This window comes from Marmota monax, unplaced genomic scaffold (genome assembly GCF_021218885.2).
Source record: "Marmota monax isolate L192 unplaced genomic scaffold, Marmota_monax_Labrador192_F-V1.1 WCK01_AAM20220418_F8-fsc00056, whole genome shotgun sequence".
NCBI lineage: Eukaryota > Metazoa > Chordata > Mammalia > Rodentia > Sciuridae > Marmota > Marmota monax.
Genome location: NW_026695212.1, coordinates 570,528 through 588,883, shown reverse-complemented (window position 1 = coordinate 588,883; position 18,356 = coordinate 570,528). Strand labels below are relative to the sequence as shown.

General features: G+C 41.4%; 1 non-coding gene and 1 pseudogene across 1 annotated transcript; both read right to left on the bottom strand.

Moving 5' to 3' along the window:
• Positions 1–16,712: 16,712 nt before the first annotated feature.
• Positions 16,713–17,524, bottom strand: LOC124083896 (uncharacterized; annotated as a pseudogene).
• A 140-nt stretch (positions 17,525–17,664) lies between these two features.
• On the bottom strand, positions 17,665–17,755 carry LOC124083995 (small nucleolar RNA SNORD88). Its single transcript, XR_006848977.1, has one exon. It is a non-coding gene; the product is annotated as a small nucleolar RNA SNORD88 (small nucleolar RNA).
• Positions 17,756–18,356: the final 601 nt, after the last annotated feature.

Below are 18,356 nucleotides of genomic sequence, written 5' to 3'. Positions count from 1 at the left end.
GGATATCTCAATGGCCTTGGATGCAGGGGCTTGTGGGATTGCTCTGCCAGCCGGGAGGTAGCTCTCTTTGGCAGGGCAGGTTCACCAGCAGCACTGGGCATGCTGTGCCCAGAGTCCTGTTCTTTATAAGGCCTTTGTGTGTCTGTGCTCCACCACATTTCTGCTGGATTTCAGCACTTTGCCCAAATATTCCAGTGGAATGATCATTTTTTCCTTTTTGGGGTTCTTTTTTTGTGGAGAGAATTGTATCCAGTACCTCTAGTCTGCCACCTTGCTGATATCCCAAATGGTCACTTTTTAATCAAGATTGGAAACTTGGTCACAAAACAAGTTTCCACTAGTTTTAAAAAATTGAAAACATATCATGGATCTTCTCTGACCACAATGGAATAAAAGTAGCCATCAACAAGGAGAGGAACTCTAGAAATTGTACTATTGTGTGTACTAATAATTGTACTAAAATATAGCCAATGGTCCTGTTATGGTTTGGATATGAGGTGTTTCCCCCCACCAAATCTCCTGTGTTCATGCAGGAGTGTTCAGAGGTACAAGCTATTTTAATTGTAGCTGTTTGAAATATTAACACAAGCACATTTAAAACTTCCTGTTGCAAAGGTGCATCTTGGACACTGGGTCCTAAAAGGCACTGCAACTTCATCCCCTCTACCTCTCAGCTTCACTCATGGTGAAGAAGCAATCTGCTCTACTGTGCGCAGCCCCAGGAGGCCCATATATGAATATATGAGCAGGTGACGGGCACTGTTTGAAGAAGAGTTTACATATATTACTTTATTTAATTCCTATACCACTTTGAGGTAGGTTTTTATGGTCTCCATTTTACAGAGGAGGAAACTGAGTCACAGAAAATTTATGAAACTTTCTCAAAGTTACACAGCTTGTGAGTTGTGGTGCTGGAATATTGAGAACAAGGAATATTGGCATTTGCGTTCGTGTTGTTGATCATGCTTATTATGAGGTTACTAATATTTGTTTGAGGTTGGGGAGGAGGGCCAGGGGGCTAGAGGATAGAAGGTCGGGGGAGGAGGAAGCTAAACAAATGTAGAGGGAAATGTGGCTGAATGCATAAGAAAACAGTATTGTAACATCATCATATTTAAACATTTGTTAAATTATTATATGCATATAAAGCCATTGTAATACTAAAATGGAAATGAAATACTATAGGCAAATACATTTGAACATATCAATTGGCTTATCCCATACAAAGAAAAAATTCATTTGCTATGGTTCTTATTTTTTAATAATATTTTATTCATTCAACAAATATTTAATGAGCATAATTATATGGTAAGACCAAAGAATATTTAATGAGCATATACTATATGTTAGTACAAATAGTGCACATATTTGTCCTAGCTGTTGGGGAATACAGCAGTGAGTAATATATTGTAATATATTGTCAACACTCAAGATGTTGACAGTAGTGGAAAATGGAAATCAGCAAGTTTGCCTTATTATATAATTATATGACACTCCTCATACCTGTAATCCCAATAGGATGGATATAAGTTGTTTTCAAGTAGTACTAAAAAAAAATAGTAATGAAGAGTAGATTTATACCTGGAAATCAACTATGTCAATCAACCAACTTTGCCAGCCTTCCTCAATTCCCCCTGACAAACTTTTTTTTTAAATATTTTTTAGTTGTTGATGGACCTTTATTTTATTTATTTGTATGTGGTGCTGAGAATCGAACCCAGTGCCTCACACATGCTAGGCAAGCATGCTACCACTGAGCCACAACTCCAGCCCCCCGACACACACAACCTTTTTTATGTGTCAAAGTAATGTAAGTGTACCTGGAATTACCCATGTAGGCTCAAGTAATTATAAAATCAAAACCAAAAAGGAAATAAAATGAGAAGCAAAGGAATTGATTTTTAGATCTTTATGAGACTTCAAAGATTCAGTACATGATCAAGGCTTTAGCCATAGCAGAAGGGAAGGCCTATATATCTATATATACTTTGGTCTGGGATTTGATACAGTGTTTGGGATTTATGCACTGGTACTAAATCAATATACACAAACGCATGCTATTTTCACTTGGATGAAGACATTCCACAGTGTCATTTGTTAGGTTCCATACACAGATTGGTCAGGGCTCTTTTCAGAACCACTCTTCAAATTTATACATCAAAGCCTCTTATATTAACAAAGTAATTGCCAAATGGGAGTCTCAAAATACCAACTGCTGATTTTGCAAAACTTCTGTCAATTAGAATCCCTTTGTGAAAGCCAAATTATGCCAACTCAGGGAGCATTTGATTATTTGAGACTGGAACACACTGTGCTGGTATTTATTCCTATGTCATAAACTACCTTAAAAATAGGCATAGAATAATGGGTTAGATTTTTTTCTTTGAAGTACATTAAGGCAAAGCAAATTCATTAAGCATTTCACTGCAAACCAGGCATGAGATGAACCAGAGGCTGAGCCCCACTAGGGAAAGCATTTTCTCTCCTCAGTTTCATCATCCTGTGGAATCTTGCAGATTCACCCCAAAGGAAGGATGGTATGAAACCTTTCTCATCAGCAGCCCTAGGGCAATGGCTGGCATGTAGCACTCCACTGCTTTGAATGAATGGCCCTCAGTCTGCATCTTCTACCACTTGCCCCTCTCTGTTTATGATCCTGCCACACTGGTTTCTTTTCTGCCTTTTCTGTTCCTAACTCAGAGTCTTTGCACTTGAAGCCCTCTATACTAGGAAGCTGGCACCAATTTCCACCCCCACCCCCACCAAGTTGTGGAGATTCTTTCCTGATCAACCCCAAAGGTAACTCACACTCCAGACCCGCCCTCTTTCCGTCTACTTTGTATTTCCTTCAGTGGTCATCATTCTCTGGTACCCTTTTCCTCCTTAGGTTTTCGCTTGTGGGTTGCCTCTCTCCCTCCCTGCAGAATGGGAGCTCTGTGAGACCAGAAGAACCTTGCCTAGTCAGACTCTGCTCTATCCCTAGTGTCTGGAGCCAAGCCGTGCACATAATAGGCACTCATATTTGTTAAATGAATGAGATAGAGACAGAACGCTAATACAAAAAGATGGCAAATGCCTGTTGTAGCTCAAGTTGGACACTGTGGTTGCTTTTCTTTGAAAAATCCATTGACTTATCCTTCATAGCTTCAGAAATGTTCCCTTTCAGGAGATTATTAGGTGATGACATCTTGTTGGATATTTCCATATGATTCACAGTAGTGCAAGGCCAACAGTAACTTTTCACCTTGGTGCATTATCTTTCATTTCTTGTCCAATCTGGGTCAGAGTTTAAAAAGAAAAATAGAAAGAAAACAACGAGAGAGAGCCACTTATCAAATCCACAGTACCAGTTTTATTTCTCTGACAACTCTAGTTCATACATTCTGGGGACAAGCCACTTAGACATCGCATGACTTTAATTTCCTCTTCTCAACTGTGAGACTAATATAGCCATTATGAAAACTAATGAGATAATGCTTCTATAATGCTAACACGTGCCATATAAATATTTTTAAAAAACAATTAACATACTGTTTCCTTTTCTCCTTTTTCTGTTTCCAACCCAGGGTCTGGATTTTCATCTCCTTCCTCCCACAAATTACAGAAATCCACTACCATTGAGTAACTGCAGTTAAACCGTGCCTTTGAGGTCTGTGTCTGTTTTGTTAAACACAGCTCCTACCCCTCAGGCACTGAGTCTGATGACCACCATGGTGCATTGGTAAACACAATGATGATAACAGCCTGCCAGCCTTGTTTCTCAGTGTCAATTATGGGTGGGCATCATTGGGCACCCGGACCACACCTTAGTCATGGAGGCTGAGCGGATTCTAACCATAAAAACCACAATTATACCAACACTCCTGATGACTTTGCACTTCTCGTTATTTTTATCTCTTGGGGAATCATCCAAGGCGTTCATAAAAATATTTTTTAGTGTCTCTGCTGAAGCATGCCTCTGTGGATTTTATATTCTATGCTGTCTGCCTCCTCCACATAATTTCCTTACTTATCAGGACAAGGATGGTTACATGACAATGGATTTACAATTTGCTAAAAAAGTCCTGATAGTCCCTGTGCAGCTAGTCACAGTAGCTAAGTGCAGATAAGGTGACCACTTCCCACAAGTGGGACTGTCAACCAAATGCAAAGATAACTTTTGCTACCCGTGAGCTATAAGAACGGTGATAAACACACTGAGTGCCAGCACCTGAAACTTCGTGGACTGTTTATGGAGTAGCAGCAGCAAGATTATCACCATTCTGCAGAAAGCAAAGGGTGGAGCCAACTGATTGCTGGTGTACCTGCCACCAGGTGTCCAGGATGCCAGACTTGTACTGTGGTCTTTAACACATGTACCTTGGGATCATAGCTTTTCAAACGTAAGTGACTTCCTGATTCAGGGACTTCTAATATGTCTAATCTGTCTGCCTAGGACTCTGTTCTCCCAAATCTTTAAAAACTTAGTTCCTGCTCCTCCTTTTGGCATATATTCAAATGTGACTTCCTTAGAGGAAGCCTCTCTAACCACCCAAATTGGTTCAGGAAGTCTTGACTACAAACAACAGAATTTCCAGCTACAAATGTCTTCAACAATAAGAATTTATTTTCCTTCAATCGAACAAGACTGATATAGGAATGCTTCTTTATTGACTTAGAGGTTCAAAGTTGTGTTAGAGCCCTAAGGTGAGTTTTTTTGTTTTTTGTTTTTGTTTTTTTGCCATTAGTTTGTGGCTTTCCCCTCATGATCACAAGATGGCTACCATAGCACCAAGCTTCATGTTCTCATAAGATAATACCTAAAGTGGGAAAAAAGGGAAGAGTCTCCTCTCATGATCCTCATTTTATCAGGGAAGAAAAACTTTCCCAAAAGAGTTCCAGCAGACTTCCACTCAGATAGTACTGGACAAGACTGATGCTTATGCCCATATCCTACCTGCTGGGGATGTGAGGTTCTGGCAGTTTTAGTCTTTAAAGGAGGCGAATTTTGCTGGCAAGAGAGAAGGGGTGTTGACTGAGCAATGTGCCATGTCTACTACAGCAGGTTCTTCCAGGTGTATGCTCTTATAGCATGCTGTACCTTTCCTCTGTTCCTCCTGTAACAATTGTCATATAATTATCCCTGCTCAAATGTAAATTCCATGAAGTCAGAATCTGTCTCTTTTGTTCATCACTGGATTCTCGTTTCCTAGCTCTGTGCCTGGCCCAAATCCAGCTTCCTAATTTGTGGGACTCACACTAAATATCAATTCAGGGCTTCAAAAAACAGGATAAGTGATATTAAAAGTATTTTAAAAAGTGCTTTCCTTACATTCTCTCTTTCAATTTATCATGGTATTGTTATTTCCTACTTAATATTATCCTAAGAAAAATTTAAATTGTAAATTACTAAACTTACTTTTTTTACCATTCATCATTATGATGCATATTGTGAACTTTAAATGCAAATATAAATGGAATCATCAAAGTTAGAGTTTGGATTTTATAGCTCAAACCTGTATATGTATATTCTTTCCAGAATGGTGGGACTGCGGCACAATGCTGACTCAGCTATTTTAGTTCATTTCCTGATAAATGCACATTCTACCTCCAGCTCGCTAATGATTACAGAATGACTGAAAGGGGGGAAAATGTCTTTCCCTTTCTATAGTATCACTTGCAGAAAAAAAAAAAAAAACCTAAGAAAGGCTACGATAGATAGCATATTCCATGTTTCTTGGAATACCTGTGCCTTTTTCCTCTGTTGAAAGCAAGTTCTGGGTCTAAATGCAAAGTGTGGTCACTTGGGGCTGCCAGCATTGCCACATACCTAGTCCTAGTGGTGACACATTTACCTTGTGCCATCTCATTGAACTCCCATGCATCACAGGTCTACTGGAATTTTATACTGTGGACATCAAACAGGCTCCCCTTCCCCCTCCCCTTTCATGGAGGCTGTGGCTGGGGACTTTCCACCTGGCTGAGGAGACCCGAAATGGCCAATCAGAAGCTGACATGGCAACAGACCCCAACCACCAAGGGTTCCAGCAGAAGCAATCACTCTGTCAACTCAATCAGCCCTGACCAACTCGCCACAGACACGATCCCCCTAAACTCGAATTGGCCAACCTGCTGTCTGTCGGTAGCTGCAATTTAGATGCCTAGGTCCTCATACCTCCAGTTTCCCTTATTAGCATTGTTCTTGCCTTTCCTGCTGACGGCTTCCCCCGCCCTCATCCTTTGTGGACCTGTGAACCAGAATGGTGACCCTTGCTTGGGAGCGTCCCCCCATAAACCTTCTTTTGGTACCTCATTCTTGTTCCATGGTTTCTTTCTGCTTTACACTATCTAGAAATGGGGTGACTAGTATTGAGGTAAGTAATCATGTAGTGCACAACTTCTCTACCCAGCCGCACGCTCTATTGTCTCATCATACTTCACTTACAAAGCACTTGTTCAACTATAAAATGACAAAGAACCTCCTGAGGACAACAGCAAAGCATTAAACCAGGCTCAGTTCCATTCTGAACATGAAACCTTCTATGACCACAGAGATCACACACCCATGAAGCTGGATGTTTTTGTCACTTTTCGACACTGTGACCAAAAGACCTGATAAGAACAATTTTAGAAGAAGAAAAGAATGAAGAAGAAGAAAATTGACACAATTTCAGAGATCTCAGTCCACAGACAGCTGACTCCTTTGCTCTGGGCCTAAAATGAGGCAGAACCTCATGGCCGAAGATTGAAGGAGGAAAGCAACTCAGGACATAACAATCAGGAAGCAGAGAAAGCATTCTGCTCTCCAGGGACAAAATATATAATCCCAGGGAACACCCCTGGGACCCACCTCCTCCAGTTTTACCTTATCTGCCTACAATTACCACCTAGTTGATTCCTATTGTAGATTAATGCATTGATTAGGTTAAGGCTCTTATAATCCAATCATTTCATCAAGAACTTTCTTGCATTGTCTTAAACACCTCATATCTTTTTTTTTTTTTTCATGCGTACTGGGGATTATACTGAGCTCAGGAGCATTTTACCACTGGGCCACATCCTTAATGATTTTTATTTTTTGTTTTGAAACAGGATCTTGCTAACTTACTTAGGATTTCTCTAGGTTGTTGACACTGGCCTTGAACTTGCAAGGCTGAGACTATAGGCATGTGCACCACCACTCCTGGCTCTTCCATGTTTGACTATGAATGAACCACTCAGGTCCTTAAAGCTTTCTCCTAATCACAATAAGTTCTGGAGGAAAGCAGAGTAGGCCCCTATTTGTTAGAGTCTGTAAACAAGTCTGGATGGCGCCTGCTGGCATTTTGCCAGAGGGAGTGGTTTGTGAAGTAACAACATGGAGCCATTAAGTGTGGAGATTCCTTATTGGTTGACTGCTGTATCTAGTTTATGTTAATTAAGATAAGCTGTGTGGAATGTATATATACCGCTCCTGTCCTACAATAAACTGGCTCCCACTCCTGCTGCATCAATGTACACAAGTTGCTCGTCACCCCCCGGTTATTTTGCTACAGCTGGACTGCGGCACCTATTGTTGCAAAATGTAGAGATGATCTGGTGGAAGGGTGAAATGTTGAAAGATTGGACCAAGGGAAACTCTCTGGCCCTTAAAGATGGAGTCAAATGTCTAAGACACAGTTTTCACAGGATTATAGGAAACTTGATGCTTCTCTGGAGTCAGAGTTCTCCAGAGAAACAGATCCAAGAGGAAATTACACAGAGGTCGACTTTGCAATTATGAAAGTCAAGAATTTCCACAATCTGACATCTTCAGGCTAGAGAATCAGGTAAATCAGTGGTGTAATTCAGTATGAACCCAAAAGCCTGAGAACTGGGGAAGGTTATGGTGTAGCTCACAGTTTAGAAGGTCTGCAAACCAGAATTGTAGAAGAGGATGGTGGGTTAAGTTCCAAAGTCTGAATTCCTATGAACTAAGAGCTCCAATGTCCGAGGACAAGAGAAGAAAGATGTTCCAGCTTAAATAGAGAGAGAGAAAGGGGGGGGGAATGGAGAAAATTCATTCTCCCCCTGTCTTTTTATTCTTTTGGGGGCCTCAACAGATTAGATGATGGCCACCCACATTAGTGAGGGTGCTCTTTGCTTCTTCTACCAGTTTGAATGCTAATCTCTTCTGGAAACACCCTCACAGACACACCAGAAATGTTTATCTGGGCATTCCTTAGCCCAGTCAAGTTGATATATAAGCTAATCATCATAACTGTGTTGAAACATCTGGGCCTCAATGTCCATAGGGGTCTAATCTCAACACAAGTGGGGCCAACCAACTGCACAACTTGGTACCAACTGTATCTACCACAATGTTAATGGTGTTTTCCAGAACAATAAACTAGTGGCAAAGGCAACAGATGAGAATCCCAAAATTGACAGAGAATCACAACAATCCACAGAGTCTAGACCCTCGCCAAGGGGGCTAATGTTTAAGTAGAATTCCCATCCATTCAAAAAGTGCAGCCTCACACAGGACATTGAGATCAAAAATCTAAGAATAAAGGCCTGGTTTCATCATACAGCTATATGGACACAAGTAATACCTACCAACCTACATACAAATAAAACAAGAAAGAATACTGACTGTGGGAATTACAAACATTTCATGCAGAGAGGTCTTATTTTCTCCAACAGGAGCATGAACTTCTCAAAGGTAAGAGATGTTCTGCACTGGCTTTTCAGACAGAACCCTCTAAATTTCCATCCTGGCTTTTCTATTCAGCTTAGGGAAGCTATTAAATCTCACAGAACCTTTCCTTTTATTTATAAAATGAGAACAGTAACTTCTACATCACAAAATGAACATGACAGCTAAATGTGAACCACTTAGAATAGAGAATACCATATTTTTTTTCAGAAAAGGACAGTGGACAACTATTATGATTTTAGTTTTCATATTCTCCAAGACAGGCGTGTTGTCTTAACCTCTTCAAAGAGCTCATGTTATGAAACCTCAGAGAAAGGCCAGGACAGAATGCATATTGTAATATCCAAGAGAAACATTAAAGGCCATTAGTTCACCCTATTCAGAATCATCCAATTATACCTAATATTTGTAAATTTTTGTTGTTGCCTTAGCAGTCAAACCAGCTATAATATTGTCCCAACATATCTTCATATGCTTACTTCCTAACTCTCCCCATGCTGAAGCCAGTCTTGACTATCTGATGCTCCCCTAAATATTACTCATGATCTCCTGTCTATTTTCATGCCACTGAGATGCTAGAACTTTCCCCATTCATCCCAAGATTCCCATGAAATCCGTCTTCACTACTTATACCAGCTGTAATTTCCACTTTTGTAGTGACTCACTTCTGCCTCCTCGTTCTATCTAATTAACATATATGCCCATTTAAAAAAATATATAAGATGGATTTATTTGTATCTTTTCCCAGAGTTGAATTAGATCCCTCCTATCTGCCTATGAAAATACCATCTTTCTTTTGCAAAGAGCTACAATTCTACATTAACTACTTTTATTCTTTCTGCTCAGCTTTGTAAAACAGTTCCTTAGACTGTGAATATTCAACCCTCAACCTGGAAATAAGACAGTCATGATGTCTTGTTTTGGCTCTAGCATGTTTTAAGAAACTTTACAAATTTGAAAAGGAACAATTTCTTTCTGTTACGGGGCAAAGGCCTGCTCTATCCATCACAAGATGAACAGCCCTTTCTCACCAGTTGTTAAGAGCACACCAGAAAGATTTTAGATATATCCTGCAGAGTAACAGGATGAGTTAATCAGAAAGGAAGTGGGATGTCTGGGGATATCACTCACTTGGTAAAGTGTTTGCCTCATATGCACAAGACCCTGGTTCAATCCCCAGCATCCAAAAAAAAAAAAAAAAAAAATGGCGGGGGACACATTCTCAAAGGGAGAGAGTGAGTTCTCCCAGAAAGAAGAAGGATTGCACCTCCCTTCTGGTCTCCAGTTATATTGGAGTCTCAGGGAAGTTTCCAGGGAGTCCTGCCCAGGTCTACCTCTTGAGTTTTGACTGACAAGAGTACAACATGAGATTTTAATGTCCCCACTGCACATGACAACTCTAGGTCATTTTAGCCTGTGCTGACTGATTCTAATTGGAACCAGATTTTACAGATTTCATGGTTAGGGGAAATTATCCTTATCTCCCTGAGTTCTGGGAGCTGGTCTGTGAAAGGATCACAAAGGTCCCTATGTACACACAACAGGGTAACTTGTGTTCTTCTTATCAGCATTTTGGGTCCTGTATTTCTCCCATAGATAACAGGTAGTTTGCTGAGGAATGTTACATATCCTGTTGACTTAAGCCAGGCGGGGTTGCAGGTAAATTGCTTTTTTTAAAAAGAACCCTGTGGGGGTCAGCACAGTGGGCTGAGAGAGTGGGAAAGGAGAGTAACATACAACATAGGAACTGCATGACCACTTCAAGAGAGGATAGTATGGTGCTCACAGAATTGGAATTTTTAAGGAAATTGAATCTCCCTGGTTTTGCCTCAATTTTCTGCCCCCTAACTGATTTTTTACCCTTTGACTAGTCTTCAGCAAACTTTCTTTGTGAGGATCTTAATGTTTCAGTTGCCAGCATGGTTGTGAGTTCTGACATAGTTTTCATGACAAGGGAGAATCCAGCCACCCAGTAGGGTGTGACCTAATATTGAAACAATGGTTTTTCTTAAAGGTATATAATATATCATGTTCCAGGGAGGTTTTAATGTACCAGGCCCCCATCGTCCAGGTTTTTCCTATCAGACAAGGATTCACATGGGTTTCAGTTGCCCTTGATTGTCCTTTCCCTGTTCACCCTTTCATGGCTGATCATCTACCTAATGTTAAAAAACAAAACAAAACAAAACAAAAAACTGTCAAACCATTAGAAGAGACAAAGTGGTATTTTAAATTCCAAAGTATTTCTACTTTGAAAGCCATTTTTCACTATGTTTTCCAAATACTAAATCTTAATTTTATACATCCATCAAGCCATAAATGTGTTCTAATCTCCTAATCAAAACAAAAGCAAACAAACAAACAAACAAACAAACAAACAAAAAACTCCCTTGACTATAAGCTTCTTGGAAGAGTTGCTTCTAGTCAAGACCTCTACTTTCACATACTTAACCTATTCCAAGTATGATTCATCCTAAACCAAACCTCTAAGATTGTTCTACTGTGATCTCCATTCTTCAAGATCCAAAGGTCACTTTGGCCCATGCTGACTGGTTCTAATTGGATCCAGCTCTTACAGATTTTATGCTTAGAGGGAATTATCCTTATCTTCCTGAGTTCTGGTCTGTTAAAGAGTCACAAAAATCCCCCCTCTGTCAGCAGCAATTAAAATAGGGCCTGCACCATCCTTCTTGAAATATTTCTTCTCGGTTTCTGTGTATCACGTTTTCTTGATTCTCCTTTTATCTCACTGAGTTGCTTTTTTGCAGATATCTTTGTTGATAATTCCTCTTCTCTCCAACATCTAAATTTGGAATGGACTAGGACTATGTCCAAAACCTCCTTAGATCTCATCTATATGATGATGAGAGCCAAATCAAATCTTTAAATTTGTCTTAATCTTGAAATTCAAGTCCCCACGCTTACACATGTAAAGACCCACTTTAGGATGCCTCAGAAATACACTGGTGAAAACAACTTCTGACTTCACTGTCCTTCGAAATCTGATTTTCCACCAGCCTTACCCATCTCAGCAAGAGGGTACCACCATCCACCTGGCTTCTCAGGCCACATATCAGTCTATAACCTAAATCTGATTTCTTGATCTTCTTTACCTCCCATATCCAATCCATCTATTAGTCCTGTTCTCTCCGCCATTGAACATATCCATAATTGTCCATTTCTCTACATTTTTTTTTCCTGGTACTTGGGATTGCACTCAGGGGTTCCCACATGCTAGGCAAGTGCTCTACCACCAAGCTTTCAGCAACAGCCCTCTTTCTTTTTCATTTTGAGACAGGAACTTGCTAAGTTGCCCAGGCTGGCCTCAAACTTGTGATTCTCCTGCCACAGCCTCCCAGGTCCCCTGGATTACAGCTGTGTGCCACCAAGGCCAGCTCTGTTTGTCCATTTCACCACATCCCTAGTGTAAATCACCATCCCTCCCCACCTACACTTAATAGCACGAGCTTTCTGACTGGCCCTTCTTCTTGTTCTTTCTTCTGTTCTTATACTTTGATCTCTTACAAAATACTCACCAGAACATTCTCTTCTAAAAATGTGTGGTCTTTTCAAATGTTTATCAGTGATCTTTTAAATATGTTTAAAAGTTTAAAAGTTTTTATGAGATGCAGTTACCCCTGATGGGAAGCTGACAGACCTGAGTGGTGAAAACATGAGGTTAAGGGGATAATTCTATAGACTGGGCTGAGTGCATGCGCACACACACACACACACACACACACACACACACACACTCACATGCTTTCTTCTAAAACCCAATTTACCAGTAACCACTCTGGCTCTGCCTGGCTTAAACTAATATGACATGTGACATTCCTCAACAAACAAAGAGAAAGGCAGGCTCATAGACTTCTCTCTGCTCATAAGAACACAAATTACCCCTTCAGGGAGTATGAGCAGGGAGAAGTCTTTGGTGACATTTATGAAGAAGACTTTGGTGACATTTATGCAAACCAGAATCCATGACTCAGGGAGACAGGATAATTAAAAGCAAAGACCCCAACCATAAAATCTTTAGGAACAAGTTCCAATTAGAACTGGTCAGCAAGGGCCAAGGTGACCCAGAGTTGCCTATGTTCTTTAGCATGTCATTATAATAGTGAATTTTCCCCCTCCATGGGGTAAGACCATGAGCAGTGGTGACTTGAAAGTCTGATGTCATCCTGCATCTGTCAAAAGTAGTGGGGCATGGTGGGAACACCTGTAATCCCAGCAGCTCCGGAGGCTGAGGCAGGAAGATCACAAATTCAAAGCCAGACTGAGCAACTTGACAAGGCCCTAGTCCACACAGTGAGACCCCATCTTTTTTTTTTTAATTTTTTTTAATATTTATTTTTCAGTTTTTGGTGCACACAACATCTTTATTTTTATTTTATGTGGTGCTGAGGATTGAACCCAGCGCCCTGCGCATGCCAGGTGAGTGCGTTACCGCTTGAGCCACATCCCCAGCCCCGAGACCCCATCTTTAAATAAAATATTAAAAGAGCTGGAGATGTATAGCTCCATGGTTAAACAGCCCTAGGTTCAATCCCTAGTCCCCCAACAACCTCCCCACCCCCCAAAAAAAGTCAAAAGGTGTACCTGGGTTGGGACTCTCTAGAAACTTCTCTGGGACCCCCAATAAAACTGGAGGACAGAAAGGTGTGTGGTCCCTCTCCACTCTGAGAGGACATTCTCTCCCTTTCTCCCTTAAGAGTGTCATTTTGTCCCTTTTCCTTTCCCTTCTAATAAACTCCTGCCTACAATTATGTGTGACTCGCTTGACATTCTTCTGGCAATATTGCAAAGAAGTAGTGGTTTCAGGACTGCCCCCCTCTTACCCCTGCCAACATGGCTTAGGCTGTGCAGGTAGATCTCCATCTGTAACAACCCCCTCCCCATTCTAATCCTACCTAAGAACACCCAGGGGAAGGGTTTTTAATCATATTTAAAATAAACCTGAATTATTAACAATAATTGGCAAGGCCTTCCACAATCCCACCACACTAGTTTCTCTTCCACACCCAGCTCCACTCCAGTTCACCACTGAAATAGTCCTCAGACACTGAGACTATTCCACCAAAGGACTTTGCACCAGCTTTTTCCTATTTGAAATACTCTTCTTTGTCCTCTCTCAGCTTGAGTTTCATTTCCAAGACACCTTTGCTGATAACTCAATCTACAGTTGACTCCTTCCCACTATTAGCTTTTCATTCCATCGCCTTGGTACTTATCCTATCACTACTTATTATTTTTTTTCTTTTCTTCCTTCTTTCCTTTCTTGCTCCTTTTCTATTAATTTTTATGCTTTTGCCTTAATTCTATCTCAGAACATAAGCTCCATGTGAGCAAGGTCCATATCTGCAGAAATGATCCTTAAACTATCCCCAGCACATTAGAAGGTCAGTATTAGTACATTTTTGCCCTTTCACACACACACACACACACACACACACACTACTGCACCCAGAATGCATGATTTGGCCATTGTAGGACAGGAATAAACAAGTGGAGATAAGAATTCAAAATTCAAACCTACAGTAAATGGCTTGATGGACAAGCATCCTGAGCCATGCTAGGTTTAAGAAGAACCCAGCAGGGGAAGGGAATACATGATCACAGTCTTCAGGAATTTAGTGGATGCTTCTTTCCCAAACAGCCCTAGGGCTGCCTTCCAGTGAAAGCAGAAAATCATCAAACTAGGGACATTCTGCTCACTAGGTGGTCAGGCAAGTGTCTGCCTCTCTCCTCCACCCACCCCTACCCCCACCTGAAACCTAGGTCATTTCTTGTGTTACAGCCAACAGCTCCCATTTATTCTTCCTTCTTCTCATAACTATATTTTCAACAGAACGTCAATAGAATATCATAAAAGAAAAGGGATGTATTCCCAGTCAAGCAATGACTGGAAAGAATTCAGAAATACCAAGAGACAAGGAGGCAGGCAATGTCAGAAAACTCAAAGCCAGGAAAAATGATGGAGGGAAACACATTAACTTGAATATGGACTTTTTTTCTTTTTAAACTCTTCAAACCCCATTAATCCTTAGATCTTTAAAAGTGTTCTCTTAGACTCAACCAGTACTTGAGGGACATCAATCAAACTTTTTTTTTTAACTCCTGAAACAAAAGAAACACACCTCTTCTATTTAAAGAATCATTCTGAGTATGTACTGAAATTCAGAAAATACGAGAATAGATCTCAGATCAGCTCTTTCTTCTATTCCCAATAACTCAGGATAAATTTTCTGAAATGTTTTGCTTATCCCACTTTAACAGGAATACACCAGGAAAAAGGAAAAGTCTGATTTAAAACGATATTAAATATTTAGAAACAAAGTAAGATTGCCAATTTCTCAACATCTGGGGGTTGATAAATACTAAATAAGACCAACTACCAAATATGTGAAATATTAATGCTTGTAGTTGTTTATTCTACAAATGCAAATATTCTAACATTTTACTTGCATTTTTTCCATAAACTTGTTGCTTTAAAATACGCTTCTTAGGAAAAGGAAGCATTTTATCCAAATGAACAATAAGAAAATAATATAGTAGATTTATGGCCATGCTTGTAAATTTCCATCCTCTGCCATTTAAGTCATTCAAATATACCCTAAATATAAGAAGTTCAAATTTTTATAAAAAGCACAAAGGAATCTCAATAATGGTATTAAACAGAGAGTTTGACAACAATGAAATTTTCCACACCTATTCACTCTGTTGCAGTAGTATGTCTCTTCTACTTTTGGCATTTCCATCTTCTTTAATTAGATAATTGTATCTATTATGGAAGGTAAGTTCAAACGTTTAAGTGGTAATATTAATTATATGTTTTCCCCATAATTCTCAATATTCAAAATACCAATTAGCACATTTATATCTATCAAAGGCAAGGAATAAATATTTGTCTTAGGAATCCTTTTTTTTTTTTTTTTTTGCCTGTTTTTTCTTTTATGACAGATGGTTTTAATGCAGATGGAATAAAAATGGGATTGTTGCTTATTATGGGAATACCTGTTCCTGGTGAGTAGTATTCACCTCCAAATCACAGCCCAATGTTGCTGTTATGAAAGTCAGAGATCTGGGGAAGTCTCCTGATGTGATGTAAAACTATGCTTCCTGTTGTGCTTGCTGGGTCATGTTTTGTGTGTGTGTGTGTGTGTGTGTGTGTGTGTTTGTTTTTGTTTTTTAATGAGTGAACCATTTCATGAGAGCAGAACCACCAGTTGTCCCCATAGCTGTGATTCTGGTTCACATGCCCCTAAACCTACCTCAGAGACTTGTGGGGGGCCACATGTACAGATTAGAGAAACCAGACCCACCTGGAGGGATGGGTAGCCCCTCTCTGGGGGCATTCAGCAAAGCACAGTTTAAAATGGAAGCATTACAATAGTTAAAAGAAAAACAAGACCTGGAGAGGGGAAACATTGCAAAGGGAAAAAATATCAAGTAAAAATAGGGCTGGGGATGTGGCTCAAGCGATAGCCCACTCACCTGGCATGTGCAGGGCACTGGGTTTGATCCTCAGCACCACATAAAAATAAAAAATAAAGATATTATGTCCACCAAAAACTAAAAAATGAATATTAAAAAATTCTCTCTCTCTCTCTCTCTCTCTCTCTCTCTCTTTCTCTCTCTTTAAAAAAAATATTGCATCTAAAACTTAAAAAAAAAAAGTAAAAACAAGATGTCAGGGATTGTGGGCCATGGGGTTTCCACTAGGCCTGTAATGTTTGGGGGCTCAAATGGCAGAGGGTGGGTCCACTACTGTGCCCAATCACGCTGATGCCAGGCTGAGATTAACAAAATGGCACAACCCACCCCAAGGCCCAATTGGGCAAGTGGCTGTTTTCATGACTCTTTTCATGACTCTGGTCAGTGTTAATGAAGGAGAGCAGCCAGAGATAAGGACGCCCCTTTCTTCTGGGGCCCCTGACCATGAGTAAGGGTGCTTGAGATACATGGGAAATGCACCCTCTCTGAACTCTAGGCTGAAAGCAGCTCTTCTAGTTTGGCCTCCCACCGCACCCACTGGGTGGGCTAGTGGGAGGGACTAGTCCTGGCACGAGGGAGACTCTTCCCCGCAGACCTGGTCAGCGTAGGGGGGTGGGGGCAGCTGCTCCTCTCCTGGCCCATAGACTGGCTGGCTGCCCCAGTGCTTGGATTCTTTGATGCACAGCTCAAGGAGGACCTTGGTGGGCCGCTCATTCACCCTCTCCCTGGGCACCCCATAGCTAAGCAGCCAACCTGTGAGGTCCTTGCATGTGGGGTCCGGCCCCAGCATGAGCTTGGCACAGCCTGGCTGGCTCTGGCACCAAAGCAAACCCACATTAGCAATGAGCTGGATCTCATCGCAACCTCCAGCACGGTCATGTCCTTGACTAACAGGCTGAACAGTGAGAGCCACAGCTCAGAGGGCACCGCTGTCAGAAGGCGCTGCTGCAGGGCCTGAGTGAAAGGCACATCCTCTGGCATACTCGGGTGCAGGAGGTGAGGGTGATGAGGGCGGCTCATGGTGGATTCAGTTGAGCATGCCCAGCTTACGCACCATCTGGATGCCCACCTCCACGGTGGTTCAAGGACAGAAGGGCAGTTCAGTGGCCTCGAAGTGCAGGAAGAAACCCAGTGTCCATACCAGGCCTGCAGCAGCCAGGTGAGCAGCATCTTGCGGTGATAGCTGAAAATGGCATCCTGGATTAGGTCACCCAGAAGCGTCAGCTCCCTGGAATTCAGGGACAGAGCTGAGTCCCCCTGGTCATACACCTGTAGGATCCAGGTGATCATGAGCTCTTTGGTGTTCTGCTTGAAGCGCTGAGAAATGTCCAGGAGCTCAGTGTATGTATAGTAGCAGTCTCCCCAGCCCATCTTGGAGGTGCCAGCACTCTCTCAACCGAGGACACACCTGCCCCAAGGTAGAGAAGAGCAAGAGGTTCAGGAGGGGCACTGTTGCAGAAGTTGCCGGAGGTAGAAAGGGCCACACCCCTACCCAGTACCTCCTTGGAGTGGGGCCCCTCAGATCCCCAGGTTTCAAAGGTCCTGGATGGCACTGTGTCTTCAGGGGCAATCAGAGCCCAGTGCTGGATAACATGGGGGTCCCCAAGCACAACTCTGACAGGATAGCAATCCAGTGATTTCCTCCCTCCTAGCACAGGGTTACTGTGGAGATTAAGGAAGCCACTGCTTCAAGAGTGCATGGTGCTGAGCTGCTCCCTCCCAGCCATAACCTCTTCTACACTTACCAGGAGGGAAAGCAAGGCAGCAGGACACCTGGAGAAACCTCCGAGATGGAATGATGGTGGGTAGTCCCTCTGAACCTCCCACTCTGCAAGGCTGGGCCAAGTTTTTAATCACTGCCAAGACTAACTCACGTTCATCCTATTGAGTAGTCTGCAGTTGTGCCAGATTGGTAGCCAACAGTGTTTACAGCAGATCACAAAAAGTGATGTTCACTCCTAAAATTATTTAGCCTGTGTGCTTATCATTTACCAATAGTAACCAATTTTCCTACCTCTGTTTAAGTCAAAGTCAAGAGACTGTAATCAGAGTTTCCCTGAAAGGACAATGATGACATAATGACCAAGTCAGAGGTCAGAAAGCATAATCAGAATGGTTTATATAATTTATCAATAAGATTTTCATTTTAGAAGAATTTTTAAATTTTTAAAAAAGTTGTAAAGATAATGCAGAATTTCCATGT